This window comes from Cavia porcellus, unplaced genomic scaffold (genome assembly GCF_034190915.1).
Source record: "Cavia porcellus strain 051 isolate PalLab524CR breed Dunkin Hartley unplaced genomic scaffold, mCavPor4.1 scaffold_2, whole genome shotgun sequence".
NCBI classification, from domain to species: domain Eukaryota; kingdom Metazoa; phylum Chordata; class Mammalia; order Rodentia; family Caviidae; genus Cavia; species Cavia porcellus.
Window position 1 is genome coordinate 79431306 of NW_026947485.1, and position 22994 is coordinate 79454299.

At 40.8% G+C, this 22994-nt stretch overlaps 1 long non-coding RNA gene across 1 annotated transcript; it reads right to left on the reverse strand.

Annotated features, from left to right (window-relative positions):
- Nucleotides 1–11779: 11779 nt before the first annotated feature.
- LOC134472717 (uncharacterized) lies at nucleotides 11780–22768 on the reverse strand. Its single transcript, XR_010042644.1, has 3 exons — nucleotides 22488–22768; nucleotides 16059–16192; nucleotides 11780–11967 (listed from the first exon to the last, which is right to left on the reverse strand). It is a non-coding gene; the product is annotated as an uncharacterized LOC134472717 (long non-coding RNA).
- Between the last annotated feature and the right edge of the window lie 226 nt (nucleotides 22769–22994).

Consider the following 22994-nt stretch of genomic DNA (forward strand, 5'->3'; position numbering starts at 1 on the left):
AGTTCCTCTACACGCATGAGAATTTGGGGATAATTTTTAAGTTTAACATTAAAACCAGTTTCCAGGGAGTGGCTGAGGTGCTCCAACTCAGGTCCTAAAGATGTAAGCAGGAGAAATGTATGTAGGAGATAAATCATGGCATAGGTTTCCCCTTTTTCCTTCTTCCTGCTGTTTGAAGCATTAAGCACCAACAGATCTCTTCCTTTGGTACTTTGCTGAGTGGGTGGCTTTTTTCCACATTGGACAAATAAAGGAATGTTAACAGCATACTCAGAACAAGAGTTATGATTGGATGGGTTTGGTCTTTTTGTACTTAAAATATATGATACATTTCCATGGATCCCAGAAAGGTAAGAAACCATAAGCATTCATCAAAAATTTGCTTACGTGTTTTTGAAATTAGCTAAGTATCCTAGCCTCATGTTTTCTGGGCTCAAATTGAAGATAAAAGATTAAACAAAGGCAGTTTTCTTTTGATGTAGAATTTTATTTAGAAATGATGTGTGACTATTGGTATAACTTTTCATGTCTTCACCTTTTCAAATTTTTATGTTGCATAATTTCCTTCCTCAAATATTGAGAATGCTGCTTAGATAGTTCTAAAGGTAGTGATTTTGGAAGGCCTAATGATTCATAATTTAAAGTGCCTATACTTCTTCAGTGAATTTTTATTTTATTTTAATGAGAGCTTCCCAAGTAATGTAAAGTGTCTAATACTCCTTATCTCAAGGCAATAGTGAATTTTTTATATGTGTAAGTTTTTGCTTCCCTATGGGTTTTGGGTTCTTCTCATGTTAATTTTATCTTTAGGTTGGCAAAATTTCTCCACCAGACCAAGAAAAATGAAAGCAAAATAAAATAATATGAATCAGTTGGGTCATTTGAGCCAAAACATGGCTAAGAATCTGCACTCTGTGTCTACCAGTGTTTGCAAGTCTAGATTTCTTAGTTACAGGTGGAGGCAAAGGCAGAGGACCCTGCAGCTGTTTCTGTGTAGGGTTCTCAGGGATGAGGCGGCTAATTGGATCAGAGTTGTCTTCTTGAGGCAAAGGTAAACCAAGAAACCGAGGCTGCGATAACACTCTACGGCTGGAGTCCAGCTGTCCCTCCCTAAGCACTTTCTCCCAGGATTCTCATGTGTGGAAACTTAAGAACAACTGCTTTATCTGCCACTAAAATAGCTCAGGAACAGGAACTAGGTATAGTTGCCTCTTCTGACTCTTGTTACCATGATACAGGCACCTTAATCTATGGAGGCGAGAGGAGCTTCTTGGTTGTTCATTTGTTCACCTGAGCAAAAGCTGCAGTTTTGAGAGTCATCCAAACAATTTGCTAATTGAGGACCTTAGAAAGTATACAGAGTGTGTAAACCAGAAAGGAAAGGAAAAATATCTGTGGCCTGCCTTTCTAGCTTATTTTGATTTCCAGAGATGTGAAAAGCAAAATATCAGTTCCAAAATTTCCAAGAACTTGGTAGTATGGATAGGAACAGAAGAACGCCCCTCTGTAGATGCACAAATAAAACCCAGAGAACAATGTGACTTTTTACCATTGCGCGGTAAAATCACCCCAGAGCTACACATAGAAATCATGTCTTTAGGGGCTGGGGATTTAGCTCAGTGGCATAAGCACCTGCCTTGCAAGCAGGCGGTCATGAGTTCGATCCCTGGTACCGATAAAAAGAAAAAGAAAAAAAAAAAAAAAAAAAAAAAAAAGAAATCATGTCTTTAAAATAAGAGCCAGCTTTTCCTACCACACACCTCCTTAACAATGTGAAAACAATGGAACTATGATCACCAAGTTATTAGAGAGTCGGATGGCTCTGACCATGTGGCTCACATCATTACTTACCAGAAAGGTTTGGAATACATCTTTGTTGTCTATGCTTATTCCTCAGCTTGTTGAGCTCCTGCAGTTAATCAATCTGCTGATCCCGATGAGAGTCACGCTTCTCAGCAGGGAGCTGTTGCTCATTCAGAGGGAAGAAGGCAGATTACGCATGCAGGGAGACACCTCACTGGACACACACCAGCTCCAGCCAAACTCGGTCCCCTCCACCAGGACTGCCAAACAGCACCAGCCACAGCCCAGCGAAGACTTGCAACGTTTCACTGTATCATGGTGTTCCTTAAAGTGACTTCAGTTACCTTTTCTTTCACAGTAGCAGAATGGCCTTTAATATGCTCTTTCCTTATGTTTTCAGACCATGCATCATGATAAGATACAGGTTCATTAAGAAAGCAAAAGATGGAAGATGCTAAAAAACAGCAACAACAAAACAAAAAGCTCAGCCAGAGTTTACTTTGCATGCAAAATACCAAGAAAACCTAGGCCTGTTGCTTTTTAATAATCTGAATCCTAGAGGGGATAAAATCATATAATTGGGACCAAATTTCCTTTTTATAAATTGCAGATAATGGCCTCTACTTTCCAGCATTGGACTCAGATTAAACTAGACACCATTGGTAAACATAGTTAATGAGTTGGCTGTGAGACCCTGTTGTCTGTGGCACTGGGCCTTGGTCCATGCAGCACAATAACTGGCCTCAAGCGAGAAAGTAATGCCTCACCTGAGGCTATATCCTGAGGAGGAAAGGGCAGAGTTACCTGGAGGGACAGGCCGGCTCTCTTTGGAAGAAAATTTTGATCAAAATGTGCTTCTGACACACTGATTCCAAAGTCAGTTCTTTTATTCCTTCTTTTTCTTATTGTTATGGATCTGATTTTGCTTAGCCTGTAAAGACAGGTCATGCTCACTAATGCTGCCAGGACTGTGTGAAATTGTACATACTGGAAGCCCTGGGTCCTAAGCATTCCACGTGGAGGTGCCTTAAAGACAGCCTGTGCTAATGCCTGGGCAGAAATGGTTTGCCTTGTTTGCTCCCATGGCTGAACTCAGGCATTTATGACGTAACTGGCCTCTTATCTACACTGTGTTCTCATGCAATAGTTTTGTGATAACATGGCCAGTCCCATGTCCTGGGGTCCTTCATATCCTTCTCAAGGGTCCCTGACTTGGGATCCTGTATCTACAGACACTGGAAAACAGTGAGGTAAATCAACTGTAGAAAGGCATCTTGGAGACCCTCAGCAGTGCTGATGCCGTGGTTCCAGAATGCCTTCAGCTTGGTCACAGTGCAAGGACAGCTGTTCCAGGGAGCATATGCAAGGATGTGGATTCTTCACAAAACTGTCAAAGACAAGGAAATAGACAGTGACAGCACACATGCCATCTGTCATTATAGCTTAGTCACTGGGAAATAACTCTGTTTGCAACTCTTAGAAATGAGCCAAAAAGAGGTGGCCCAGAGTTAACTTGTTCTGGAGTCCCCAAAGAATAGAGATTTATTTAACTCAAGTGTCTATGTCCAAAATATCCCTGTTGTAGAAGGCTGCTGGACTCCAGGGATTTCTTACTACCAAGAATTTCCTGCCTCTCTTCCCTGGAGCCTGGAGACTCTATTTACAATATAGATTCTTTTGTTGCTTACTCTTACAATGCATTACTGCTGTTGATACCCTAAGAAATGGCTACAATGAACAGTCTGTCCAACCAGGTGGTTCAGAAGAGAAGTGAGGCTCCTGCAGCAGTAAACAGAGAGAAGACAAGATTGTCTTCTTCTGGTCACCATTCTGGGTTTTTTGATTTCTAGGTAAAATTGCCTTGGAGACACACCATTGTCCCCATCAAAAACATACCCGGTCCTTGGGCACAAGTGTGGTGTTCCTGCACTGTCCTTTCAATGGTTCAATTATAGAACTGCTACGTTCCTTCCACAGGCAGCTGGAAAGTTGCAAGGGAAGGGCACCTTCCTTTCACCTTCCAGGTGAAAAGATAGGGGAGCTGGAGCCTCAGAAATCAAGTTAATCTTTGTCAGTTATCAAGCTCTACTCGAGGTGTTCTCATTTCATCCTGTCAATTTCAGATTCTCCTCCATGGGGGGAAACTACAGATGCTCCCTGGATTTCTAATCTATTTATAATAGTAACAAGGCAACTCTAGGCAGTGTACGCTCATCACAGGCTAATCATCCCTGCGATGCCATGTGCCTCCTAATTATGGTATGTTGGTTGCCTACTGATCGAATTGTAGCTCCATCTAGAGAGTAGGCATGGGAGGGAGGGCAAGAACTGTCAGCCAACGGAGCTCAGACCTTGGCAGACTGTGTAACAACAGGTGGGCCTCGCAGCTTGCCATGAAACACATTCCTGTTAAAGAGGTCAGTACCACTTCCACGGGTGCTAACAGGAACACAGCGGGTTTCCCAGCATTTGTCTCCTGTCTGTACAGGAGCTGTGCATGGTGAGACACTGTCCTTGCAAAACCTCTTGGCTCAAGTAGAAGAATGAGAAATAATTAAATATGCATCTGGAGCTCATAGCAAGCCAAGGCCTCTTTCATTTGTTCATTATTGATTCATTTTTAAAACAAATATTTGTTAAATATCTACTGTTTTTGGAACTCTGTTCTGGACATAGGGGACATATCAATGGTGAAGATATACAAAATAGATTAAGCGTGTAATTTATTAACTAGAGCATTTGGTGATGGATGGAGTACTGCTAATAATGACTTTTGGAGAATTAACATGAAAACCAGACCATCTCAAACAATCCAAGATGTGTTAGTCGCTCTTAATTTAAAATTCGGAGGAAACTTTGTCCAAAGCTTCATAGCCTTGTCTGTTTTCCATTCCCTTGCGTTGTTTGTTTTTCTTCTTTCAAGGTCTGACTCGTGGGTAAACATCTTAGTCTTTCGGTACAAAATCTGTGTCCATGGAGATCATCCTTCAAATGTCTTCTGAAGCCTTCTCATGGGGGTAGGGACTCTTATGAGGTTAGGGGTCAGTTTCCATACCTTCAGATGGCTTTATAAGAAAAAGATGTTTAAAATATTGTATCCACTAGGGTCTTTGGTTGCAGAAAATAAAACAGTATCCCTAATTCAAGCCCAAAGGAATTTATTTAAAAGGCCATCAGCAATTCATTGAATCAGTCCTGTTTGGAGAATTGAGGCTGGGAAGAGGCCTGCAGAGTTAAGTTTTGAAGGAATAGGATGAGGAATATTTTCCTGGCAGACAGCATTTTACCAGAAGCCTCGTTTGGGGTGAGTTCCAGTACTCTCTTTTATCTCTGCATCACAGAAGATTTAAAATTCCTGATAAATTCTTCAACTGGCAATGTGTAAGTCTTACGCCTTGTGAATCCTGCAGTCAGTGTTGTGGGCTCAATTCTTTTTCAAATGTCATGTGTTGAAGGTTTAACCCCAGTGTCTTAGAGTATGATTGTGTTTGGATATTGGCACTTTGAGGAAGTGATTAAATTAAAATGAAGGGTAAGGACAGGTTCTAACCCAGTATCTGGTATAAGTGGTGTCCCTAATAAGAAATCAGGACATAGGCAGGTACAGTGCCACATGAAGACACAGGAAGAACATACCATCTCCTGGACGAGGAGGACAATCTCAGAAGAAGCCAAATCTGGTGGCAATTTCAATCTCTGACTTTTGACTTGTAGAATCATGAAGTCTGTTGTATAAACTACCCCTTGTGATGGCAAGCCTAGAAAACTAAACAACATAGGAAATAACGTGGAGGAAGCACCTGTGAGCACTGCAGTGACTTCTGCAGAGGAAATGGAAAAGGCACTTCCTCGCTTACTGCTCTTTTATCCTACCTAAACTTGGCTTGGTTATTTTTCTCTTGTTGCTGGGACAAAATCTCCAACACCCAAAATGAAGGAGGGAAAGGGTTATTTACCTCACAGTTTGTAGAGGTTTCAGTACATACTCAGTTGGCTCCAAGGCAGGGTGTCGTGGCACAGGTGCAACACTTCAAGGCAGCAGCCAGCAAAAGTAGCCAGAGCTAAAAGGGGTAAAAACAAGCCTCTTCTCCTTATATTGTAAGCAGGGTACAGTCCACCCGCCTTGAGTGGGGGCAGCACTCACACCATCTGCATCCCTCTTGCATAGGTTGGGGATGTTACAAAGTAAGGACCCTGGCACCCTGCTCAATCAGTTAGTTAAATTTCTAAACTTCTTAAGTTGACACAATGTATCCACCATAACACTAGGGGAAAACTCTCCCTTCCCCTGCCAACACCACCACAAGTACTAAGTGGCAGGCGCTGAAGGCAGAAGGCATGCTGGGTGCTGGACATCCCCTATAGAAACCCATCCAGGGCTTGTTTTCATCACTATTCTTTGAATAGCAATAGAACATAAGCTAAGAAACCGAATGCCAGTGCTCTCTTAGCACAGGACTTTCAGATAGAAACAGCGCACCCCATTCCTGGCCTCATGAAAATTAGACTTTAAGAAGCATTCTGTTAAACTATTCAACCTTCTATCACAATTGAAACAAAATTCTCTGATGATTTAGAGAAATGCCACACAGAAGGGAGAGGGAATAATTCTGGTTTCCTCAGGGGGAGGATAAAGGAAGTTAAGGAAGAATTCTCCAAGGAAATTACATTTGCATCAAAATTTCAAAATTTTCTCATATGTTTTTCTCATCTACGATGTCCCTTTCTCTTCTCTCTCTGGTAAAATGGCGAAGTTCTGGAAGTGGGGAAAGTGACAGAACTGGTGAGGAAGGACAGTGGTCACAAGTGAGCTGGAAATGCAATCATGTGAAACAAAAAGCAGAGTTTGGGTTTAGAAAAACGTTAGGCTAGTCTGAAGTGATATTTTTATTTTCTATACCATGCCAAGTTTTACACTGAGTTCCTATTTATTTCATAATTACAAAAGAGAAAAGAAAAGGAAGAGGAAGAGGAGGAGGAAAAGGAGAAGGGTAAAAACCACATCAAATGTCCATAATGATTCTCAGGTCTAGTGGATTTCAGGGTATTTCCTTAGAGTCCTTTTTAACATACATAGTGAGATTGCTTTGCAGTACTGACCATTAACCATAACTAAAGTAGGAACATCCATGGGTCACAGTTAGACAATAATTTCAAACAAGACTTGTGGTAGCATAATGTCTGATAGTGTTTTATTGGGTTCTGTAAATGAAAAAGAGAAGCTATAATTTCTTTTTTTGCATTGAGTGTTAAAGTACAGGAAATCATTACTCAAGATTCAGGGCAGTGGATATGGCTCCTATGTTGCTCTTTGCTACTCTTTTACCTTATTCCTTTCACAGAAATAGGAAGCTTTTTGTTTAGCAATTCTGTTGGCAATGTCTCATCCATAAGTAATTAGCTATTGTTAACGAAGATTGGAACAGAACAACACCAATTAAAGTTTTAAGTGGTTATCCAACATGGTAGGAGTTTCTGCATGGACTCGGAGATGAACTTAGCTTGGGGGAAAGTATTCCTGATGCTGAGGAAATACTTTAAATAGAAGGGAGAGTTCTGACCACATTTCTTTCATGGGCTTTAGCATCAACCTGTTGTTTTTATGGTGATTAGAGGTGGAGATTTAGAGCTCTGATCCAGGGATTTGGAATGTTACCTGGGAAAGACATGAGACAGGGAAGGCGATCAGGCACAAACTAGCCTCACTAGCTTTGCAGAATGGTCTTCTCTTTAGACATCTCCATTTTCAGTATATGCCTTTAATGTATGCAACCTTTCTTCCTTCAAAGAGAGCCTCTCCTATTCTGAGTTCTCAGAATTAGTGTTATCACCTGCCATCCAGGTTCACAAAGGGCCACCTCTGAGAACAGGAACGTAACATTATAAGAAGAATTTAGCTTTTGAAGGTCTACAGATCCAGGTCAATTCCAGCCTCAACACTTTTTAGCTGTGTGCTCTTGGGTAAGTCTCAACCCTGAAAGAATTTAACTCTCTTGCTTGCTCTTGTTAAGAAAAGAGAATAATAATTCTAAAGCATCTAGGTAGCACAGGTTCAACACACCTCTCTACCCTTCTTTACCTGAGACATCAAATATGGCAGATCACAGCAAGCCTGTGCATGGGCACAAGCACAGAAAGGCTCAGCTCCCAAGCCCTCTTCTTTGTCCCCCACTCCTGGCAGCATGGATCCCCCTTGGACTCATCCAATGGCCAATATTGCCTCCTCTCCCTTTGGTAAGCAACAATGACATGAATTGAGAAAATACCTCCCCTCAACCAGCCACCTCACCCCACTCATGTGTACATCTGTTCCTTTGTCAGTCTTCAGAGAAGAGTGATAATACCAGTCATTTTGCAGAGGCCAAATTAGGGCTGGGAGGACAGGGGAGCCAAGGGGTTGGGCTCATGATGGGGCTGCTGCAGGATAAACACTGAGGTGCTAAAGGAGCCAGCTCTGCCAGCTGACAGCTCTTTCCCTTCACAACAAATATGAGAGCAAGCAAGGTCCTCCTGCCTAGAGAGCCTATCCTTAGCTTTGCATTCATGATTATCATCGACAGTGTATCTTGCAACTTTAAGGATGTTTCAGTCATTGCACGCAGAGGTTTTGCTCTTTTCCCTGTCTTCTCTTCCAGGTTGCTCCCTGACCCCTCCTGCACCCCCGTCTTCCTACCCCAGGTGCCACTTTCTCTCTCTCTTTCCTCTTCCAAAATCATTTTCTGTATGAAAGAATGTCAGTGGCACGAATGAAAACTCAGCAGGGTTTGGAGTCACTGTGACAAAGAGGAAAGAAACATTTGTATGTACTCAATATTCTCCAAGATAGTCACCAGAAGTTTCATTTAAAGTCTTTTCCTTATCTTAAAGCCCCTGACATGAATATATATCATGAGGTTGAAAAGACTGCCTTGCATTTCCTCAGCTAACTGCTGGGATTCACAGAGGTATGAAGGCCTGGGTCCCTGGGTGTAACAAGCTGCAGCGTTTTACATTTGGCTTCTTGTTGCTCTTCTTTTTTTCTCAGTGAACACACACTAACAGGTTTGTCTCTTTATTGTGCTGTGGGGATGGCTGAAAATGTACTCTGTATCACTTGATGAAAGACCTCTGCCAAGAAAAAGAATAGTTCTCTCACTTGAGTACATTCCCCAGGGGTTTTGAGATGAGCTTGAGGACTTAATGAGATGTTTTTGAGCAGCGATACTGCCTGATGGGTTTAGGGCAGATGCTTCTGTAGGGGGGTCATTGGCCCCAGGAGGTGAAGGAAACATCCAGGTTTTCACATGGATTGGTGTGCCGGTTGATGGTCTCGGTCCCTGACAGCCAAGCAGTCAGGTTGAGCGAGGTCTGGTGGTTCATTCATTCACACTGGTACTAGCATTTTTTGAGATTTTGCTACTCTCTTCCTTGGGCCTCCTGGGCTCAGGGGCAGTGCTTGTGGAAATATGTTGGATTATGGGGCATTACAGCAGGTGGGATCTGAGTAGAGGCAACTCACTGAGACCATAACCTGAGAAGGTGTATCTCCCCTCTCAGCTCTACCTTTCTTTCTCTGGATCCTTGTCATGATGACATGACCAACTTCCCTCTGCTGTCCCTCCCTGCCATGTCATTTCTGCCCTGGAATTGGCTAATCATGGACTTGGTGGGCCATGGTGGGCCAAAATAAACCTGGCCCCCTTTAAGTTTCTGTATTGGTTATTGTGTCTCAGTAACAAGAAAGTGGCTAAGACAGATTTTGGTACCAAGAGTAGATACATTTCTTGAATTACCTGACTATGTGACACGGAAGACTTTGAAACTGTTTTATGGGAAGAGTTTGGAAAACTTTGAAGATGCTGGTTAGAGAAATTCCAGAATGCTGCAGCCAAGCTTCATGGGAGATTTTGATTAGAGCTTAGAAGACCCAAACGCAGAAAGAGATATAGATGATGAAGACCAGTCTCAGAAGTTTTCACTTGAAAATAAGGATTCCATTGGCAGTTGGACTCAAAGTCATGAGGTTATGCTCCAGTAGAAAATTTATTTCATGTTCCAAGACTTTGTGAGAGATTGAGATATAGGGCAGTGAACTAATTAATCTGATAGAGAAAATCTCAAGGCATTCCAATATTCAGACTGTGGCACAGATACTGTTGAGAGAGAGCTCTACAGTTTTAGAACCAAGAGTAAATGACACAGCTGAGTGATTTTAACAGTTTTGAGCTTCACAAGAAAGGAAGCCAATATAAAGATGACTCTTGTGAAGCTGGGACCTGTAAAATTAGTCAAGGAGAGTCTGGTTGTTGAAAAGATTAGAATTAAAAAACCAGGTACTTTGCATCAGGACAAGTGTCTTTATAGCATCTCATAAATCCCTGTCTTTATTCCTCAAAGTTTCAAGGGCAAAAAGCTGTAAAGCTTTCATTAGAGAAGAGAGCCCCAGGCCACTTGCTCTAAAAGGGCTGCCTTGGTACTTGTTTTCAGAGATTCAGTTCATGGTTCTCCATCATCCACACCCGTGGAGGCCTCTGCAGCCATGAACCAAAGGAGCCTAACTGCTGCTTGAACTGATGGAAGAACTTGGCATCAGCCACCCTGTGATGGTTTTAGGCTATGTAAAATGCAATTATTGTGGGTTCAAGCAGATTTCTACACAAATTTCAAAGGCAGGCATGGGAGGGCCCGGAAGTGCGTCCCTGAGAGAGAAATAGGTAAGTGGAAAAGTGGTGCTGAAAATTCAGTGGAGATGCCCAGAAGTTGGAGAAAATAGAAAAGTGGAGAAGACAGGAAGTTGGAGGAAAGCCAGAGGAAATGAGCAAACCATAGGAAGACTGAAGCCATAAAGGCTGCACCCTCTAAACCCATAGGGACTAGGGCCACCCATGCCCATTGGAACCCATCTGCTGCTCCAAATGCTAGATAAGGAACTAAAGTTTGCCCTACTGGTTTTCAATCTTGTGTTGCTTTCATTCTTTTTTATCCCCTTATGTTTGCCTTTTGCAATGGGAATTTTTATCTTGTACTATTTTTTTTTTAATATCTGCATTCCCTACAACTGAGTTTATCTTAAACCTCAAAGGTGACTTTGGAGTTAGAATTTTCAACTATATTAAAACTGTTAATATTTTGGCAACTCTTAGAGATGGAACAAATGCACTTTGTAAAAAGGGTGGGTATAAACCTTTGGGATCCAACAGTGAAATGTTGTGGTTTTAGTATGGAATGTCTTTTCATAGTCAGATGCTTGTGGAAGTTGACTGGATTAAGGGGGCACTACAGCAGGCTTGCTGCTAGGAGGTATGGCCGGGTAGGTCACTGGGGATGATGGAAGGATGTGTCTCTCTCCCTGGATCCTCCCTTCTCTCTCTGCTTCTTGGCCACCATGACATGAGCAGTTTTCCTCTGCTTTGCTCCTCTGTCATGTGATGTCTGCCCTGGAGCTGGCTGGCCATAGACTCTAACCATGAACCAAAACAAACTTCTCCTCTGTTAAGCTGGGAGTATCAGCAACTCTATCACAGTGACAAGGAGGTGACTAAGACACTGCTGGAGTATGTTTCTAAGGAACTAACAGCCTGCATCAGTTTTATACAGTTGCTATAACAAATTACCCAAACTAGTTATCTTGAAAGAAGGAAAATATATTCTCTCCCATTTTATAGGACAGAAGACCAAAACTGAGGAGTGGGTAGGGCTGGTTTCTTCTGGAAACTCTGAGGTAGGATCCATTTCACGTTTTCTTCTGGATTCTGGTTATCTCTCATAATTGTTGACATTCCTTGGCTCATACATAAGTCATCCCAAATTCTGTCCCCATTCTCATATCATCTTTTCTGTGAATTTTCTCTCCTCTTATGAGGACATCTGTCATTGGATTTTTGAGGTTTATCCAGTCTGTCCCAGATGATCTCATCTCAAGGTCCTTAATTACAATATCTGCATAATTTTTTTCAAGATAAAAAACCAATTGTATTTTGACACTTCTGACTGGGTATATTTTTGGAAGGTTTTTATTTAACCTACTACACAGACTTATTCCTAAAAAGAAGATAAAGATATTGGCAAGAGGGTCAAAGTTGAGGTAAGCCATCCATCTGTGTGGGAGCTTTCCTTGTGCACTGCCTAAGTGTGCTGGGACAGTGAACTAGGTTTCCAGAAGACTGAAGAAAATTTCAAGGGATACTGTAATAAAAGGAAAAGATAGAGTTAACTGAGACTTACATGCAAAGCAGAGTCCATAAGAAGTACATATGGCTTGACAAAAATCCCATGAAGAGTACATCAGAACCCCCAGGATGGGAAAAGGTGCATGAAGAACAACATCACTGATTGCCAAAATCATGAGGGATGCACACCTATGAACAGTGTCACACAAAACAGCTGGAAGTAGGCAGGAATTCAATTCCAACTGCCTGGTTTGCACATTATATCCTAGATGCTTCCAGGAGCTTTCCAGTCTCTGAACCACCTGAGTTTGGGAAGCTTCCACCTCTCCATACACCTACCTCCCAGCCACTAGGGTAGTCCAGTGCTCCTATGGTCTCCCCAGCTGGCCTTTGTGAAGTCACCCAGCTTACTTCTTCATACTTTCCTGCTTCCCATTGCATGTGTTCTCTCTTCCTATTATGTGCTTGCCAACAACATCTGACTTTTCTCATCTTTCACCAAGTGAGAAACAGGAAAGACACCGAAAAGGTGCAGTCCTTGGGGGTCCAGACATTCTAGGTTCTAGGTGCCAGTTCCAACTCCTACAATCTTGCTTACTTAGTAAGTCAATCTCTTTGGGCACATTTGATCTTACATAGAATAAGAGCCAGTAATGAAGAGAGAGCGTGTCTGCTCTGCCTAGTTTGTCAGGTCACTGTATGTATCAAATGAGATTATTTCTTGCTCTGTAATAAATTAATACACTGCTCAGGGCTGTCACAACAGCAATGTGAGGTCAAGGTAATTTACTGGCTTCTCTCTCCACCTGTGTTTGCAGGGGGGCAGCCAATACCAATGTCTGTGAGTGCTGGCTGCTAATGTTTCATAGCTCCTACCCCAGGAGGATCCATGTCTCTTTCACAAGCAGCAACTCAGCCCACTGATGGGCCACATTGGTGATGTCATTTAAGCTCCAAGAGTGCACAGGTCAAATAGAAACAGAACTAAGTATGTCTGAGCACATCCTTGCTCACTCTCTCTCTCTCTCTTTTCATCTGCCTCCCCTCTTTATCTTAGAGCTATCACTTCATAAATGCCCCGCTTGCCCCAGATTGTTCCATCAGAGTCTGGTTCTAAAGAACCCAACCTAGATCAGCATTGATGTGGGCAGATGACAAAACAAGGATCACATTCATTTCTGTGATTCAGAGTTTCTCTATAGAGACTGGGTTATTACAGGACATCCACATGCTTCTCCATATAGTACATGAAGGGGCAGGGAAAATTGCTCTCCTAACCAGTACAAAATGTGAATAGCTGTGTGTATGTGTAGTCCCTGTGCCCAGCAATAGTGAGAGGAATGAATTCTGGGAGCTGGGAGGGCAATGGGGCTCCTCGTGGCTTATGTGACACACAATACCAGAGAGCCCCTTTCCCCCAGGCTAGGTCATCATGGCTGTGACCATGGGCAGCAGCGCTGCCTCCTTCAGGAATTTTCTTCGGTGGCTTTTAAGCCTCCAGCTCAACAACAATTACCATCCACACAAGCTGAGCTTTCTTGAGAGTGATTGTTTCATGGGAACATCTGGTGTGTGAATGGAAGCCCTATATAGTTTTTTCTTTCTCCACCTAGTCAACACTACATGAATACTTTAAAATGATGCCTTGCTGTCTTCTGAAAGCTGGAGAATGGCTTCAATATTTAACTCTGTATTTACATTGCTACCTAAGTTGGTTTGCAGAGCGCTTGCCTGGCAGGAGGGGGTGCGAACCATGAATTGTATAACTTTTGGCTAATTGAAAGGAGAAAACACTGACACATTATCTTATACAACTATTACTAATTAAGTAGGACACCCTCGTCATTTCTAACTACTGCATCCTCTGGGGTAGATTTCTTTCTCTCTCTCCCCCGCTCTCTGCCTTTCCTCCTTTCTTTGTTCCTACCCTCTTTTTGTTTATATTTTAATACATCTGAAAGTATATTCTCTTTCACTTACCCACACCACATTTTGCTATGTGTGCAGAAGTTTTTATTTGGTAAGTTTTCCTTTCCTTTTCTTTTTTAAACTGGGGACTTGGCACTGAGAATGAACCTAGGGCCTTTGGACCAAGCCACATCTGCAACCTTTATTTTTTATTTTGAGTCAAGTTCTCACTGAGTTGCCTAGGCTGGGCTCAAACTTGCAGTCCTTTGCTTCAGCCTCCCAGAGCACTGAGATTTCAGTGAGGCACTGCCGTACCCCTGTTTCACCTGATACCTTGATGTCAAATACGTGCCAGCATTCAGCACCCTTTTATATATTTCCTTTCTTGCAACTCTTCTTTCCAAAGACCACAGATACTCCGATGGTTATCAATGAAGGTGTAACCCGGCCCACTGTTTATCCTTCTGTTGCCCTTCAGAGGAGTTGCTCTGGATGAGAAATTTTCTGTGGGACCCCTTTAGCACAGTGTAGCAACGAAGACCATGGGAATATGAATGAGTATTTCTGATTGGAGACCTTAGCCAATGGCAACCTCACTAACACTTAGTTTTCTTCTGCTTCAAAATGCTAATAAAATAGATTTTTTTGCGGTACCATTTGAGGATCATATGATAAATCTTGCATCCTACTTAGCTCCCATTTATCAAGTGCTAATCTGGATGCCTCCTAGTCTACATAGAAATCTTTTTTTATTAGTACATATGTGCAGTAGAGAATGTTTACATTCCTTGTGTGGAGTTGAAGATGTACATAACACATTTGGATTCCTTTCTTCACACCTTATACCCCCCATCTCTTAATTTCAATCTCCTTAATTCCTATTATGTATCTTCTGTTTTTTTCTCTATTTACAGTTCTGGTTTCTTATATCCACGTGATATTTAAACTTGTTTGTCTGACTTGTTCACTTAACATCTTGCTCTCAAGGGGCATCTATTATTCTTGTTAGCCGGTTTTTCATCCCCAGCACAGAAAAAATGGTTTGTACTTTGTAGTAAATTAGTCAATGCAAGTCAAGCTCTTCTTGGGAAAAAAAAAAAAAAAAAAAAAAAAAAAAAACTTGTTCAGACTGTATCCTTTTAGGAGAAAGAAACAAAGCAGACTGCCAAATGAGCTAAAGACCTTTACTGTCTGAAGAGATGAAACAGTGATTGTAAGCATAGATCAGCAGCAAGCACCCTGTAACCATCTACTGGAATCTAAGGTGACTTTGATCTGTCGGTGGAAACTTTCCTTCAACTGCTGCAAAAGTGCCCCGCCCCCAGATAGTGAGTTTCCTAACATTTCTTTTTCTTTCACTTCAATGAATCCTTATTTATTTTTTGACTCTAAACCATTTAAAGACAGGAAAGAGAGGAAATTATTTTCTGTGTACTCTGATATCTTGTGTAGAATATGGATTATTAAATTTTGTTGGAGACAGGATGTTACTATCAAGAAAACATAATATCTTGGATGAAACCTAAATTTATGTTGATTAGAGCTCTTTCCTTAACGTGAACTTAGGCTTTCCTATTCCAAATTGCCAGTTCTTGAGAGGTTCATTGTGTCAAGTTACCTATAGGGTATGATCAGTCTCTATCTAGCTCTGAGGTTGCTTGTTTCCATCTCTCCTCTCTGATTTCGTCTGCCTGTCTATTCTCTCTAGGTTCACTTGCCTTCTAGATCACATTCCTGTAACTATAAGGTATCAAGTTACAAGTCCTAGAATGAAGAGTAAGAGACGGGAGACCTACTTACTTCAGCTTGTCTTTCTGAACTCAGCAAGTCTCTGTCTACTGAATGACTGTCTCCCCGAAACCCAGGTGGCTGAGACCTGGGGAGGGGAATTCCGTAGACAGCTTGATCACATTCTCTTCCATGAGCATGTAGATGAGGTGGCTTCTCTGAGATGGGGTGGAACAGTTACTGCAAAGAGACATAACCGGCCAACTCTTGTCTTCTTTCTTCTCTCCTGCAAGCCTGCTGTATCTTTTATGAATTAAAAATGAGCAGAGGAAATATTCACTATTGAGCCTATGTTCGCAGGGTAAGAGCAAGGCACTCCCTAAGCATGAAACTTAGATTATTCTCTGAGAAGAAAGCTAGGAGAAAATCAACATATGGGAAATGAAATCAGCCATCTGTAGAAAAACCTACCCTATGTGATAAGCAATTGAACTTCCAGGTTCAGTGGTTTGGGTACCACCAGTCTCAGGAGAGTATGGTTGTTTAGCAGAGCTAAAGCTTCATCTCTCACGTGAAAAAGGAATATGTTAATAGAAGCATGTAACCTGCACAAAGAAAAGAAAATAGAAACCCAAAAGGTGAGGCTTGGAAAAAGAACATCCAATGCTTGTCTTTCTGGAAGATAAAATTCTCCATTATAAGTCAAAGAGTCTTTGATCTCGTGTTCTCGTTATCTCCACCTCAATCCCATCCGCTCTTCACCTTGCTGCCTCTGACTTCATGTCCCAGCACTCTTGAAAAATGTTTCAGACACTGTCACCAAAATTCTCAGATACTGGCTAAACTTTAGATACGAGTTCTAAAAAATTAACATAGAAAAAAGCTTCTGGAAATCTGTTACCCTTTTGGAACTCCTTCCTGATGCTTCAGATCAATGCATTCAAATCTCTTTGCCTCTTCTAGTGCCACAGCAGCTTTTAAAAATGGCTCTCCTCTCATTCTTCTGCTTTCGCTACTCTCCAAAATGCTAACACATCTATCCCAAGACTGACTGTCTTCCTTATTCTGGTGACACTCAAAATTTACCAATGACTTTAGAAGTCAAGGGAGATAGAATTTGTCCTCTGGTCTCTCTGTATTCAAGCACTAGCTCTTTGGGGATCAAGGGAAGATCTCTAACCTGAAGTTTACCAATTCTTGTGATATAAATATACTGACCATGGCTGTTTTAGTTATTCACTGGACATCTACCGGCTTACAGAATTCGCCAACATTTTACAAATTGCTCTTCAGAGAGAATGTGAGCCAGCTCTGGTACACTCTCGAGTCTCTTGAAAGCAGCCTCCTTTTAACACAGATCCCTTTAATTCTTTGTCCTCTTGCTGATCCCAACCACTGTCTTATACTGGGAACCTGAAACCATGTTGGCACTTAGTACAAAATACGTTGAACTAAAAGGAACATCATGCCCAATATCCAACTCCAATTTTTTTGGTGGGGGAAATCTTTTAGGTAATGAATTAGAATTCTTACCCTCAGCTGAGGTTCTTTGACAGGTAGCAACTCACTTCCTATGATCAACCTGTTGATTTCTGAATCTAAAGGCCAACTACCCAAACCAAGACTGTGGGGTCCTACCAAGAACCTACACACTCACATACCACCCTGTAATTCTCTATAAAACACTACAGGTAACAGATGCTGACACGTCTGCTGAAGTGCTGAAACATAGAGATATGACACTGTGTTACCATCACTGAAATAGGCTGCGTTATCAACTGAAATGCCTGCTAGAGTAGAAACTCATGCAGTTTAGAGAACTGCCCGAGTCCTAGGCCTCTCCTCAAATTTCAGCTTGGGCCATTGTGAAGGTAGTGGTCTTGGGAAACTTGTTTAACCTTTATTAAGCATTATCAAGCTTATTATAATAGTTAGCTTGTATTGTGAGGAAAGGGAGTGATATATGTAATAGAACTGAGGCTTAATAGTTATTCAGGAAATGATGGTTTGCGTTGTTAGAGATGCAACAAATGGCAACAGTGCTGCTTTCTCATAGACCTAAATGCATTCATGATTCATACCAATGTGACCTGCACATGCACAATAGGTACGAACTGATCCTTTATTGAATAAATGAGTGAATGAACAAACATAAAATAAAGTATTGAGTGGTTAAATGACTTGTCCTACCTAAGGAACAATGAAATGCTGTTTCTGGAGAATAAGGAGTGTCAAAAGTGTGTCTTGAGGCTAACAGCGATGATGTCTTAAGAGAAACTTTACAGGAAGTACCTGGTGATCCTGCTGCCAGGACAGAGAAGAGCACATTGTCTTGTGTTCCACAAACTGTCATAGATTCTATTAGTAGCGAAGGGACCTCAGGCTGTGCAGCTGGCAGTTTTGCATGCAGCTGAGGCTGTTTGCTTCAAAGAGGGGAGCAGTGGACAGTGCTGCTCTTTGGGAACCTCTATCAGGCAAAGACTGTTTCCCCTTCCTTAGTAGTACCTGGGTTTCTTGCCAGCTCTCAAATATGGTGACATGTGAGGCTGAGGCTGGAAAACCAGCCCTGCAAGACAGAAATTCCGGATAGATCTTCAAGAGGATCCAGGAACAAGAAGCATTCAAAAGATATAGTTAAAAAAATACTTTCCTTCCATCCCAGATGTGATAAAGCTATCGTGCTACTTTGGTGCTATCTAGAAAATTCCTTAAGGGATTAATTTATGTTTAAGCCAAGGGAGTCCTGAGTGTTGACTACAGTTAAACCCACCGGCCTCATGAACCAATTCAAATACAGTGGTTGACAGCAGCAGAGGTCCCATAAAGTCCCCAGAACCCAAGGATCTCAGTCCTGAGGCTGCACCATCACTCTGAGCTTTGCAGGGCCCCATGCAGTGAAGCTGATCCCTGCTAGATGACTCACCACAAGGTGGGTTAGGGCAGTTAGCATCTTTCAAAGATTGAATTTCTCTGTCCAAATGACAGAGAAGGCAAAGTGCCCTTTCCCCTGAGCTTCTCACAGCTACCCCAACTTGTACCAGGCGTTGACAGAATCCTAATTATCCCACAGTGTCCTTATGCTTTAATGACAACCATGACATCTGAGAATTCAAACTGCTGGACCACGGCCAAGGCTCCCTGGCAGGGAAACATGCTTTGTGGGGCATAGAATTGTTTAAATTGCTTTATGGAGGCATAATTACAGCACAATAAGTTTCACACAGTTAAAGGATACAGCTTGGTAAGTTTTAAACTACATGTACACGAAGCCATCAGCAGATTAGTTAAGAAGCATTTCCATTGTGAGCTTGCCCATTTACAATTCATCGCTTCCTCTGACTTCACCCCTAGAAACAGTGGCTCTCTGTCTCTAGACATTCATTTGTAATTTCTAAATTTTATATGTATATAATCTTATAGCATGCATTGGCTTCTGTATGACTTCTTCCATTTATTGTCAAAGTTTTGTGATTAAGCTCTTTTGCTGTATGTTTCTAGTATTTTATTCTTTTTTTATTTTCAAGTAGTATTCCATTGTATATTACTTATGTATATTGTATATCACTTACTTATATTGTATTACTTATATTACTTATGTATATTGTATTACTACATTGTATATTATTTATGTATATCACACATATTACTTGTACGAAGCTTAAGTACCATATTTTACAGAGATGTATTTTTTAGTTCATTCATGAGACAATGGACACTTGTTATTTTGCTGCTTTTGGCTATACATAACTGCCCTAAACTTCTGTGTATCCATTTTTGTGTAGACATATATTTGTAGCTGCCTAATGTCTGGAAATAGAATAACAGGAAAACATGATTTTGTATGTTTATCTTTAAAACAAGCAGCCACATCATTTTCCAAAGTGCACTTTTTTGTCTCTTACTAGTAGTATATGTACTTCCATCTGCCCAGTGATCTCTAATTCTTGACGTGGAAGGTCTTTTTTTCTGACGGGCATTCAACAATGTCCAGAAGTTTAATTTGAGTTTTAAAAACTACTGACATTGAACACTTTTACCTCATCTTTTCATTATTTTGTTGGTCTCACGCATATCTTTTTGTGCACTCGCTGTTCAGATCTTTCATCCATGTTTAAAAGTGACTGTTCGTTTTCTTTTCCTGTAATTGTGAGAATCTTTCATGTATTTTATGATGTCCTTCTCTGCTATGAGTTGCAAACATTTGCTTCTGAATCATGGTTACCTTTCATTTTCTTAATTGTGCCTGTAACGGTTTTCAATTGCACAAATCATATGACTTAAAAGAAAAGCGTGTATTACCACTGAGGCCAGCAGGTCATGAGGTTGGTGTGTTGAATATGGATGATCACAAGGCTGGAATCAAGGTGTCAGCTAGGCTCCTTTCCTCCCAAAGCTCTGAGTAAGTGTCTGCTTCCAATCTCCTTAGGGCCACTGGCAGAATTCAATTCCTCAGAGTCATACGTAGGACAAAGTTCCCTGCTTCCTCTAATTTCTAGGTAGCAATGTTAACTTTTCCTGCATTTGCAGGCTTTGTGGGTTTCACATTTGTCTTCCTCTTTAGCTTTCAAGGGCTAATGTGACTACTTTGCCCAGCACAGATGATCCAGTGATAGTCCTATTTTAAGGCTGCTAATTAGTAGGGTAAATTACCTGTGCAAAGTCCTCTTTGGTCACGTAAGGTAAACCTATCCACAGTTTAGGCATAGAATACTTTTTGGTTGGAGGAGGGTTATAATGAGAGTTATAAATAATTTTCTCTACCAGGGTTTCTTTCAAAGGGAAAAGGATGTTAATTCTGGTCAAGTCCAATCTTATTTTTCTGTTTTGTTATTTCTCATTCTTGATAATCAATTTCTACCTCAAGGTTGCAGTTATCCTTCCGATGCTTTGTTCTGATGTTTTATGGTTTTAGGTTTGTACCGATGTCTGTGATCTACTCCACATTTTGGGTGTGATATGAGGTTGAGAGTGAGTTTTGCTCTCCTCTGTATCAATCTGCAGTGGATCTAGAAACAGTTATTGGCAATGTTTTTATTGTCCTGAAATGAATTAGATCGTTTGCTTGTTGAGTGTGAGAGTTCCTTATGTATACTATGCACCAGGTGCTTATCAGATACATTTTCAAAATTTTTGTTTTGCTTCTCTGTGACTTTTCTTTCCATCTTCTTCACAGCTTTCCTCAAAGACCTTTCATGAAATATAATATAACCACTTTTCCCCCTTGTTTATGCATTTTGTATCTTATCTAAAAACTCTGTGTCTAACCTAAGATAATAAAAATTTATCCTACACTGTTAAAAAAACAAGGTTTTTTTTGTAAGTTTGATATTCAGGGCTATAACTCACATTGAGTTACATTCGATTCTAATGCAAAGTATTTGGTCAGTTACTTCATCCCTGTGTGTCTGTGTCTGTCTGTCTGTCTACCTCTCTCTCTCTCTTTCTCTCTCTCTGTCTGTCTCTCAGATAGAAAACCACTCTAAGAATCATTTCTTGAAAGATTATCATTCCTAAATGGATATATTAGCTCCCTTGTTAAACCTCAGTTGACCATTCATGTGTGGTCTTGGTTTTGGACAATTCTTTGTTCCTTTAATCTATGTCCTTATAGCAGTAGCTTTATATTAATCTTAAATCCAGAGACTATGACACTTCTAACTCTATTTTTCTTTATTAAAATTATTTGGGTTATTTTAGTTCTTTTGCTTTTCCATATAACTTATAGTATACTCACATCAGTATGATTGGTATGACATTGAATTCTTTGATCAGTTATAAAACAATTGATTTCTTAACAGTATTAATTTTACAGTCCATTAATGTGTTATATATTTTTGGTTTTCTTTTTTTCTTTTTGTCTTTTTCCTTTTTTATCGGTACCAGGGGTCGAACTCACGACTGCCTGCTTGCAAGGCAGGTGCTTATGCCGCTGAGCTAAATCCCCATCCCTATTTTTGGTTTTCTAAGTATTCTTAAATTTGTCTTAGAAATATTTTGTAGATTTTGACATGAAATGTACACATTTGTTACCTTTTTCCTAAATATTTCATAATTTCTGTGTTTTACAAATTGTAATGTTTCTCATTTTAGACTCCAAATGTCTTTATAGTGCAGATAAATACTAGCTTTATTATAGATTCATTGGGGCTCCTTCTTTCTAACCTTCCCTTACATGTCTGACGCCCTGTCAAGGAGATTCCAGCCAGGTCAGCTGCTCTAAATTCTGACCTTGGCCAGTTTAGCTCATGCTCATGGCCTACTGTTCCTGTAGGTTTTGTGCCACAGTCAAGGAATTATCCTACGACAGAAGGGTGGCTGGTAGTGGGTCTTAGCTTTTATTCTGGAAAGCTTTGTTTCACAATTTTGTTTAGTCTTCTGTTCAATCCTAAGAATGTTGCTGCATCCACAAGTATTTGTGGATGGAGAACCAGTTCATTCCAGTTACTCCATCATGGTAGAAATGGAGATGTCTCTCAGTTCATTTATGCTGACATTTATTAATAATTAATTATGTTTCTCCCTGTGTCTCTCACCTCAAATGCAAAAATGAAAATGAAGATTTCCCAAGCATGCTATTCTACATTGCAGTAAGTATCTATAAGATAAATAATAGGAGTGTAATTGTGTATGAGAAATGAGTAAAAAATTTTAGTAGATACTAACAAGTTACTGTAAAATTTATAACTCTGGACATCATATAGGGGAACATTTCCTAGTTTAGCACAGAGATCGGTAGATCTTTGATTAATGGAGTAAAGAAACAGTTCGTGGGAAAGGAAATATAAATGGCTTTCCAACATTTGAAAAGATCCATCTCACTTGTAACATTCAAGTAAAGATGCTATTTTTCCCTGGAATTAGTAATATCATGTGATGTCTACTTAGCTTACAGAGACTTACCAAGAATAATCCAAGAAGGAAGGAAGGAAGGACGAACTCTGGACAGATTGAAGAAATGGCGGGTCCACTTTCTTCCATCCCTGCTAATGCCCATCTGAGACCAGCACTAACCCTGGCTGGAGGCTCCCTAAAGCCTCCAAAGGCTGCTGACAAATCCTTGCTCCTCATTCTATAACACTGTCCCTTTGCATTCTAAGAATCGACTTTACCACTGGCATCGCCAAGCACAAATGATGGATTGCCTGAGCTGCTTCCACCAACACAAAATTTGCAGAGCAAAACAAAACCAAGTTCTGGGCCAAATTCTCAGCACACTTTTTAATTACCCCATTAAATCTTGAGCAGGACCATGTGAGCTTGCTCTGTTCTTGCCAACCAATCGTTCAGAGGAAGGAAACCTGTGGGAATGTAGAAATTGAGTCTCTTTTTGGATTAGGAAGATTGGATTTTTTCTACCTAACTGATTTTTCAATTCCCTTTTTGCTTTGGACATGCCATTCAACTTTA